Genomic DNA, 10,176 nt, shown 5'->3' with positions numbered 1-10,176 from the left:
TTATGTGAGATATGATCAGAGTCCAATATCAAGTATCTTCCTGGTTCTGTGAGCCTGTTGGAACCTACGGACACACAAAAGACCCCAAGGGAGAGGTTACTCAGGGTTAACGAGCTGTAGTGGGAACACCTGGGTGGAGATTGGGAATGAAGGGGGGAGAGAGAAATATTCTCACTTAAGTCCTGACCATAACTCGACTCATATTGTACCATATCTTGAAAATAACTTTTAGTTATCTAAAGAATGCACTTTAAGTAAACTTCAATTTTACGCACAATTTTCCATAAAAATACTTTGCGTAAACAGTGAGAAATTAACTAAAGTAGAAGTCTAGAAAACAAAAATTCAAATTGAAATGTTGACAGTTATAATTCATTAAAATTACATTGTTTTACCTGTGAGTCGTGATCGGTGAGGTCCCGATGTCCAAGTTGGGAGTGCTGGTTGAAGTTCAAGTGTGTGTGTACAGTATTCTCAGTGTGTTGACATTCTCTCGCCTTATCCTTGTTTGTGTTGCCTCATACTGCTCCTTTAAAACTTGCCACGCCTGTTTGGAGTGACGAGGGGAGGGGACGTCACTCATTCAGTGTTCAGGTGGCCGTGACAAGAATTCCCAACCAGAACACTCCTCCAGATACACAGGAGGAGGAGGGCTGTGTGTGTACGTGTTTACTTGTGTGTGTGTGTATGTGTGTGTGTGTCAGAGCAGTGGGAGGACAGTGGGGGAGGCCTTACTGTCAGTATTGAGGACGTCTGACTACAATGCACATGAAGGCTCTGTTCCAAATGGCACCCTTTTCCTTATATATGAGCCCTGGTCAAAAGTAGTGCACTATTTAAGGAATAGGGTGCCATTTGGGACACATGCGAAGTGATGTATCTAATAACAATAAGCTCAATAAGAGAAGCATCATTTAGCAATTCACAGGAGGAGAGTGAATGTGTATTGTGTATGTACCTTTAGATCAGTGGAGGCTGTTGAGGGGAGGACGTCTCATAATAATGGCTGGAACGGAGTCAATGGAATGGTATCAAACACATGCCATTATTATGAGCCGTCCTCCCCTCAGCAGCCTCCACTGTTTTAGATGTCTCATTGTGTGTGTGTGTGTGTGTGTGTGCGAGCCAATGTATCCTTTTCTGGCCTTCCACTGTTTCAACACAGGGTGCGAATCCTAACTTCCACTTAATTCAAATGTTCACTTAGTAACGCATTGATGTCATTGGGAGACTAAGTGGAAATTGAACTTCAGTTGAAGTTAGGAATCACCCTGAAGTGATGTATATGAGAGAGTGAACCAACGGACTCTCATTCTTTGGCCTTCCACTGTTCTGACACAATTACCCAGTCAGGTTACTTATTGATCCATTGTCATTTGCTGTAACCTTCATTTCCATGGCAATCAGGTCACTCCCATTTGTCACCCATTGAGCATATTTGGGATGCTCTGGATCGACATGTACGACAGCCTGTTCCAGTTCCCTCCAATATCAAGCAACTTCACAGAATCATTGAAGAGGAGTGGGACATTTTTCCCACAGGCTACAATCAACAGCCTGAGCAATGTGAAGGAGATGTCGCACAATATGAGGCAAATGGTTGTCACCAGATACTGACTGGTTTTCTGATCCATGCCCCTACAAAAAAAAAAAAAAAAAAGAAGGTATCTGGGACCAACAGATGCATATCTGTATTCCCAGTCATGTGAAATCCATAGATTAGGGGCCTAATGAATTTATTTCAATTGACTGATTTCCTTACATGAACTGTAACTCAGTAAAATGTTGCATTTTATATTTGTTCAGTAGCCATTTAACAACTGCTTTAATTCTAAGCCATTTAAACTACAGTGCGTGCATACATCTTTAGAATAGGTTATGTGACTCCTGAGGGAATCGAACCCACCACCCATACATTGTTAGGGACACATGTGTATCAGCTAAGCGAAACAGGACCTCAGTTCTTAACCCAGGAAGCACTGTCAACGTGTTTCACCTTTGCTAGATTTTGTAGCACTAGCAATACTGTATGATGTGGTATAATTAAGTAATAAGGCCCGAGGGGGTGTGGTATATGGCCAATATACCGTCTCCCGAGTGGCGCAGTGGTCTAAGGCACTGCATCGCAGTGCTAGCTGTGCCACTAGAGATCCTGGTTCGAATCCAGGCTCTGTCATAGCTGGCCGTGACCGGGAGACCCATGGGGCGGCGCACAATTGGCCCAGCGTCATCCAGGGTAGGGGAGGGAATGGCCGGCAGGGATGTAGCTCAGTTGTTAGAGCATGGCGTTTGCAACGCCAGGGTTGTGGGTTCGATTCCCATGAGGGGCCAGTATGAAAAATAAAGTATGCACTCACTAACTGTAAGTCGCTCTGGATAAGAGCGTCTGCTAAATTACTAAAATGTAAATACCACTGCTAAGGGCTGTTCTTAGGCACGACGCAACGCAGACCTTAGCCGTGGTATATTGGCAATATACCACAAACCCCCGAGGTGCCTTATTGCTGTTATAAATTATAAACTGGTTACCAACGTAATCAGAGCAGTAAAAACACGTTTTGTCATACCCGTGGTATACTGTCTGGCGGTCAGCCAATCAGCATTCAGGGCTCGAACCACCCAGTTTATTATGTCATATACCATGGATGTCAGCCAATCAGCATTCAGGGCTGGAACCAACCAGTTTATAACACAACATAAGTTATTGTAACTTTAGTGACACAGGTCAGAAGTACAACAACGGAACCATTTTTTCCAAACACATCATAACGATTGCTGAATGTTGCTGGAATGCAGACATCCAAGATTCTGTTCTCCAGCGTTCTTGAGAGAACATTGACCCCCACATTAGAATCTGTAGAAATCTGTGATTGTGTGTGTGTCTATGTATCCTCCTTCTCTAGCCTCCCGCTGTTTCGACACAGCAACAAGGTGATGGTGGACTAATAAAATGTCAATTTATTGAAGCAGTAACAGGGTGATGGTTGACTAATAAATTGTCCCTGTATTGAAGCAGAAACAGGGTGATGGTGGACTAATAAAATTTCCCTGTATTGAAGCAGAAACAGGGTGATGGTTGACTAATAACATGTCCCTGTATTGAAGCAGAAACAGGGTGATGGTTGACTAATAAAATGTCTCTGTATTGAAGCAGAAACAGGGTGATGGTTGACTAATAAAATGTCAATTTATTGAAGCAGTAACAGGGTGATGGTTGACTAATAAAATGTGTCTGTATTGAAGCAGTAACAGGGTGATAGTAGACTAATAAAATGTCTCTGTATTGTACAGGGTGATGGTGAAACACACCTTTTCTCTCTCCTTTCCTCTCTTGGTAAATAACGAGTGTTGACATTCTGAACGATCTTTATCAATGGCAACTTCCTGCTGAACAAACACTGTTATTCATGTGACTTATTTCCGTGTTATGAAGACAAAAGAGTGTGTGTGTGTGTGTGTATGCATGTGTTCATTAGAATGTGACCTGTATTAATCTGTGTAAACACACATCACTCTACAGATATAACTGTTGGATTAGGTGCCACCTATACAGTGGCTGGACTCAACCATAAACTACACAGTCAGTGGCTGAACTCCACCATAAACTACACAGTCAGTGGCTGGACTCCACCATAAACTACACAGTCAGTGGCTGGACTCCACCATAAACTACACAGTCAGTGGCTGGACTCCACCATAAACTACACAGTCAGTGGCTGGACTCCACCATAAACTACACAGTAAGTAGCTGAACTCCACAGTCATTGGCTGGACTCCACCATAAACTACACAGTCAGTGGCTGGACTCCACCATAAACTACACAGTCCGTGGCTGAACTCCACCATAAACTACACAGTCAGTGGCTGAACTCCACCATAAACTATAATAATAATTGGTTATTTAGCAGACGCTCTTATCCAGAGCGACTTACAGGAGCAATTAGGGTTAAGTGCCTTGCTCAAGGGCACATCGACAGATTTTTCACCTAGTCGGCTTGGGGATTAGAACCAGCGACCTTTCGGTTACTGGCACAACGCTCTTAACCACTAAGCTACCTGCCGCCCACTAAGCTAACTACACAGTCAGTGGCTGGACTCCACCATAAACTACACAGTCAGTGGCTGGCCTCCACCATAAACTACACAGTCAGTGGCTGTAGGTCAAAAACCAAAACAGGCCTTTCAGGTCCCGAGCACCGATCTTGTGAAACCCTGCTTTAGTGTCTTGACATGGTGCATTCCTCACAGCAGCCAGAAGTGGGCAGTATTTCACTCAACCTGCTGAAGAAGTGATTGGCAGTCAAAGCTTAGTCTAGGACAGGGGTAAGCAACACCGTTACTGGAGTGCTGCAGGTACTGCAGGGTGTTGTCCCAACTAGGCTCCACACCAGACCAACTGAACTAAATGATCGGTTCAGTGATTGACAAACTTCAACACACCTGGTCTTCCTGGTCGGTTAAATCCAAAACATAAAGTTCCTGCAGCACTCCAGGACCAGGGTTGTATATTAGGCACACTACTTCCCAACCCTCTCCTCTGGGACCACCAGACTGGCACACCTGCATCAATTAGTCAAGGGGTTGATGGTTAGTAGACTGAATCAGGTGTGCCAGTTTAGGGCTAAAACAAAAATGTGAAACGTCTTGTAGTCCCTGAGGAGAGGGTTGGGAAACCCTGGACTGGGGGCCTCAAGCTTCACTCTAGTGCTGCTTTCCTTTATTCTGGGTGATTGATTGATTATTGGTATATTTGCTATTAGTATTCCAGGCCTGAATCAGTCCCTGATTAGAGGGGAAGGATGATGATGAGGTTTAAGGGTCTTTCTGTACTGTTACTATGGGGAACCTTTTCTCAGTATCAGCAGTGCTGTTGCTGGTGTTAGTCATGTTCACATATAGCTCAGTATGAACGAAGTGTGAACAAACAATTCTCGGAAGTCATTTGGTGTTTCCGTCCTGTGTGTGTGCGTGTTTTCCTGCGTGTATGCATATTTGCATTAGAATGTGACCTGTATTAATCTGTGTGAACATACATCACTCTACAGATATGACTGTTGGATTAGGTGCTGTCTATACAGTGGCTGGACTCCACCGTAAACTACACAGTCATTGGCTGGACCATACCATAAACTACACAGTCATTGGCTGGACTCCACCATAAACTACACAGTCATTGGCTGGACCATACCATAAACTACACAGTCATTGGCTGAACTCCACCATAAACTACAAAGTCTTTGGCTGAACTCCACCATAAACTACACAGTCTTTGGCTGAACTCCACCAAAAACTACGCAGTCAGTGGCTGGACTCCACCATAAACTACACAGTCTTTGCCTGAACTCCACCATAAACTACACAGTCAGTGATTTAACTCCACCATAAACTACACAGTCAGTGGCTGGACTCCACCATAAACTACACAGTCATTGGCTGGACACCACCATAAACTACACAGTCAGTGGCTGGACTCCACCATAAACTACACAGTCATTGGCTGGACTCCACCATAAACTACACAGTCTTTGGCTGAACTCCACCATAAACTACACAGTCAGTGACCCAACCACTAAGGACACATCCTAATAGTCTCAATCTGCATCCTTCCTTTCCTTGTCCCTTTTCATGAACTCCTATCATTTGTAACCACCACAAATCTGACAGACCTCACCACATGAACGCAATATGATGGAACACTATCAACCTTCTCAGTCTCACTTCTCAGTCATAACAAAGGAATGGAACCCTGTTAACCTACCAGGCCTCTCACATCTCAGTCAAAACAAAGGAATGGAACCCTGTTAACCTACCAGGCCTCTCACATCTCAGTCAAAACAAAGGAAAGGTAACAACCATAACCAGCATTATTTGAATATTAGAATACTGCCTAAATCATAACCTGGACATTGGCATGAGAGACCACAGAATAGCAAACACACACTAATGTACCCAGAGGCCTTTAGTCTTGACTGTGCATTCTGGGCAGAAGAGGGCAGTGTTTAACTCAACCAGATAAAGGAATGATTGGCAGAGACTAGGCCAGAAGAAATCAACCCCTATTTCTGGAGGGCATCAGGTACTGCAGGATTTTGTCCCAACTAGGCACCACACTGTATGTGGTTGTGTATGTGAAGGGAAAGGGGGATACCTAGTCAGTTGCACAACTGAATGCATTCAACCAAAATGTGTCTTCCACATTTAACCCAACTCTTCTGAATCAGAGAGGTGCAGGGGGCTGTCCACATTTAACCCAACCCTTCTGAATCAGAGAGGTGCAGGGGGCTACCTTAATCGACGTCATCGGCAACCGGGGAAAATGGCAGATTTTTCCACCTGGCTGGCTGGGGGACTTGAACCAGCAACTTTTCAATTACTGGCCCAATGCTCTTAACCGCTAGGCTGTCTGTCTGTGTGTGTGTGTGTGTGTGTGTGTGTGTGTGTGTGTGTGTGTGTGTGTGTGTGTGTGTGTGTGTGTGTGTGTGTGTGTGTGTGTGTGTGTGTGTGTGTGTGTGTGTGTGTGTGTGTGTGTGTGTGTGTGTGTGTGTGTGTGTGTGTGTGTGTGTGTGTGTGTGTGTGTGTGTGTGTGTGTGTGTGTATGTGTGTGTGTGTGTGTGTGTGTGTGTGTGTGTGTGTGTGTGTGTGTGTGTGTGTGTGTGTGTGTGTGTGTGTGTGTGTGTGTGTGTGTGTGTGTGTGTGTATGTGTGTGTGTGTGTGTGTGTGTGTGTGTGTGTGTGTGTGTGTGTGTGTGTGTGTGTGTGTGTGTGTATGTGTGTGTGTGTGTGTGTGTGTGTGTGTGTGTACTGTGCTAAGGGGTTTGTGGTTTGATGGGTACTTGTGCCTGTAGCAGCCTGTTCTCAGCAAGAGAGGAGGGACTGTGAAAATAATCACAAGAGCACTGGTATAAAAACACTCCCTGAAAGTTAAACATTTCAATGCTGATTCTGTATCTTCAAATAGAGAGAGAGAGAGAGAGAGAGAGAGAGAGAGAGAGAGAGAGAGAGAGAGAGAGAGAGAGAGAGAGAGAGAGAGAGGGGGTATTACAATATTACAGTTTTGTATTACATTTTTGTATTAGATATGTGTTTGTTTATTTGTTCGATTTGTTTTATATAAAATGTGGAAAAACGGAAGGGGTCTGAATACTTTCCGAATGCACTCTATATACAGTATATATATATATATATATATATATATATATATATATATATATATATATATATATATATATATATATATATATATATATATATATATATATATATATATATAACACACAGTGGGGGAAAAAGTATTTAGTCAGCCACCAATTGTGCAAGTTCTCCCACTTAAAAAAGATGAGAGAGGCCTGTAATTTTCATCATAGGTACACGTCAACTATGACAGACAAATTGAGGGAAAAAAATCAAGAAAATCACATTATAGGATTTTTAATGAATTTATTTGCAAATTATGGTGGAAAATAAGTATTTGGTCACCTACAAACAAGCAAGATTTCTGGCTCTCACAGACCTGTAACTTCCTCTTTAAGAGGCTACTCTGTCCTCCACTCATTACCTGTATTAATGGCACCTGTTTGAACTTATCAGTATAAAAGACACCTGTCCACAACCTCAAACAGTCACACTCCAAACTCCACTATGGCCAAGACCAAAGCGCTGTCAAAGGACACCAGAAACAAAATTGTAGACCTGCACCAGGCTGGGAAGACTGAATCTGCAATAGGTAAGCAGCTTGGTTTGAAGAAATCAACTGTGGGAGCAATTATTAGGAAATGGAAGACATACAAGACCACTAATAATCTCCCTCGATCTGGGGCTCCACGCAAGATCTCACCCCGTGGGGTCAAAATGATCACAAGAACAGTGAGCAAAAATCCCAGAACCACATGGGGGACCTAGTGAATGACCTGCAGAGAGCTGGGACCAAAGTAACAAAGCCTACCATCAGTAACACACTACGCCGCCAGGGACTCAAATCCTGCAGTGCCAGACGTGTCCCCCTGCTTAAGCCAGTACATGTCCAGGCCCGTCTGAAGTTTGCTAGAGTGCATTTGGATGATCCAGAAGAGGATTGGGAGAATGTCATATGGTCAGATGAAACCAAAATAGAACTTTTTGGTAAAAACTCAACTCGTCGTGTTTGGAGGACAAAGAATGCTGAGTTGCATCCAAAGAACACCATACCTACTGTGAAGCATGGGGGTGGAAACATCATGCTTTGGGGCTGTTTTTCTGCAAAGGGACCAGGACGACTGATCCGTGTAAAGGAAAGAATGAATGGGGCCATGTATCGTGAGATTTTGAGTGAAAACCTCCTTCCATCAGCAAGGGCATTGAAGATGAAACACGGCTGGGTCTTTCAGCATGACAATGATCCCAACACACCGCCCGGGCAACGAAGGAGTGGCTTCGTAAGAAGCATTTCAAGGTCCTGGAGTGGCCTAGCCAGTCTCCAGATCTCAACCCCATAGAAAATCTTTGGAGGGAGTTGAAAGTCCGTGTTGCTCAGCGACAGCCCCAAAACATCACTGCTCTAGAGGAGATCTGCATGGAGGAATGGGCCAAAATACCAGCAACAGTGTGTGAAAACCTTGTGAAGACTTACAGAAAACGTTTGACCTGTGTCATTGCCAACAAAGGGTATATAACAAAGTATTGAGAAACTTTTTTTATTGACCAAATACTTATTTTCCACCATAATTTGCAAATAAATTCATAAAAAAACCTACAATGTGATTTTCTGGATTTTTTTCCCTCATTTTGTCTGTCATAGTTGACGTGTACCTATGATGAAAATTACAGGCCTCTCTCATCTTTTTAAGTGGGAGAACTTGCACAATTGGTGGCTGACTAAATACTTTTTTTCCCCACTGTATATATATATATATATATATATATATAGTATTATAGCTACTACTTTTATTGTTGTCACTGTTGTTTTCATAATTGTGTGTATCACTTTGCCTTGGCAACATTTACCTTGCTATTCATGCCATTAAAGCATATTGAATTTGAATTAATTAATTAGAGAAAGCGAGAGAGAGAGAGAGAGAGCGGCGAGAGAGAGAGAGAGAGAGAGAGAGAGAGAGGGAGAGCGTGAGAGAGAGAGAGAGAGAGAAAGATAATTTAAATATATATAAAAATCCCTCTCTTTTACACTTTGTACCTGTTTTTTTCTACCAATTCTCTGAAGGTTCATCTCCGTCAACCTGGTCTCAATTCCCCCATACCCTTAGACATGGTCCCTAACTCTCTTGACGACATGTATGACGGCTGCACTGAACAAATTTACAACAAGGTGCAGAAGGAATATCTGGAACATGAAAACAACAGGGAAGGGATCTTCAAACAAGCCTGGATGAATGCAGAAAATGTTTAAGAAAGGCCAAGTCCAATTCTAAAGACAAACTTACACATGATCATATCAAGGCTATCTGTGCTTACACAGCAGGTTCCCCTAAGATATACCCAGTGTTCAACCAAGCAGTCCGGACCAAAAGAACAGAGTACACAACCTCCTTCCAGTTCCACTCCCTACATTTCCTGCTGACTGACGCCATTCACCTCCTGAAACTAAACCAACAGACCTGTCACACCACATACCGGAGAACCAACATGGAGTTTGTCGGTGAAGTTAACAAAATAATCAGATTCGGCTTCTTTGCCTCTAGCTCTCTTGACATAAATACATGTTTTGCCGCTAATCTGAAGTCCTACCCCAACATGGGGAATCATGAAAAGGAGGTGTTGATTCCACCGTATGAAGTGTTCAAAGTTACTGCCGTGATGAAGAAAGAAAATGATGAAAACCTTTGGTGCGATGTTGTGTACAAACTAGAGAGTATCAAACCCCCAAGAGTAACCTGAATTGCAGCATTTTTAAGAAGCCAATTATTAATTAAGAAAATCTATGTTGATCTTGAGTAATTGTCCCTAAATAGGATTTAAATCAAACAGCCAGGCTGCTTATCCTTCTTAAAGTAAATAAAGCCAAACAATGTGTTTTCAGTGTTTAAAGCTTTTATTGTATTAAGTTAATTGGTTCATTGGTGGATGTTACATACAAACCTCATCCTGACTACCTGAAATAGTGATTATTAAGATGTTTGTACTAGCCTTTGTATCAGACTCCATAGGAGACTTTAAAGCACTTACAGTAAATGTCTTCTGCAACTTC

The 10,176-nt window shown here is 42.9% G+C and overlaps 1 pseudogene; it reads left to right on the top strand.

The window, feature by feature from the left end:
• Window positions 1-422: 422 nt before the first annotated feature.
• On the top strand, window positions 423-9,901 carry LOC121559500 (annotated as a pseudogene).
• The last annotated feature ends 275 nt before the right edge of the window (window positions 9,902-10,176 follow it).

The sequence above is a fragment of the Coregonus clupeaformis genome, unplaced genomic scaffold, assembly GCF_020615455.1.
Source record: "Coregonus clupeaformis isolate EN_2021a unplaced genomic scaffold, ASM2061545v1 scaf0314, whole genome shotgun sequence".
NCBI lineage: Eukaryota > Metazoa > Chordata > Actinopteri > Salmoniformes > Salmonidae > Coregonus > Coregonus clupeaformis.
This window is presented reverse-complemented; position numbering and strand designations above follow the sequence as displayed.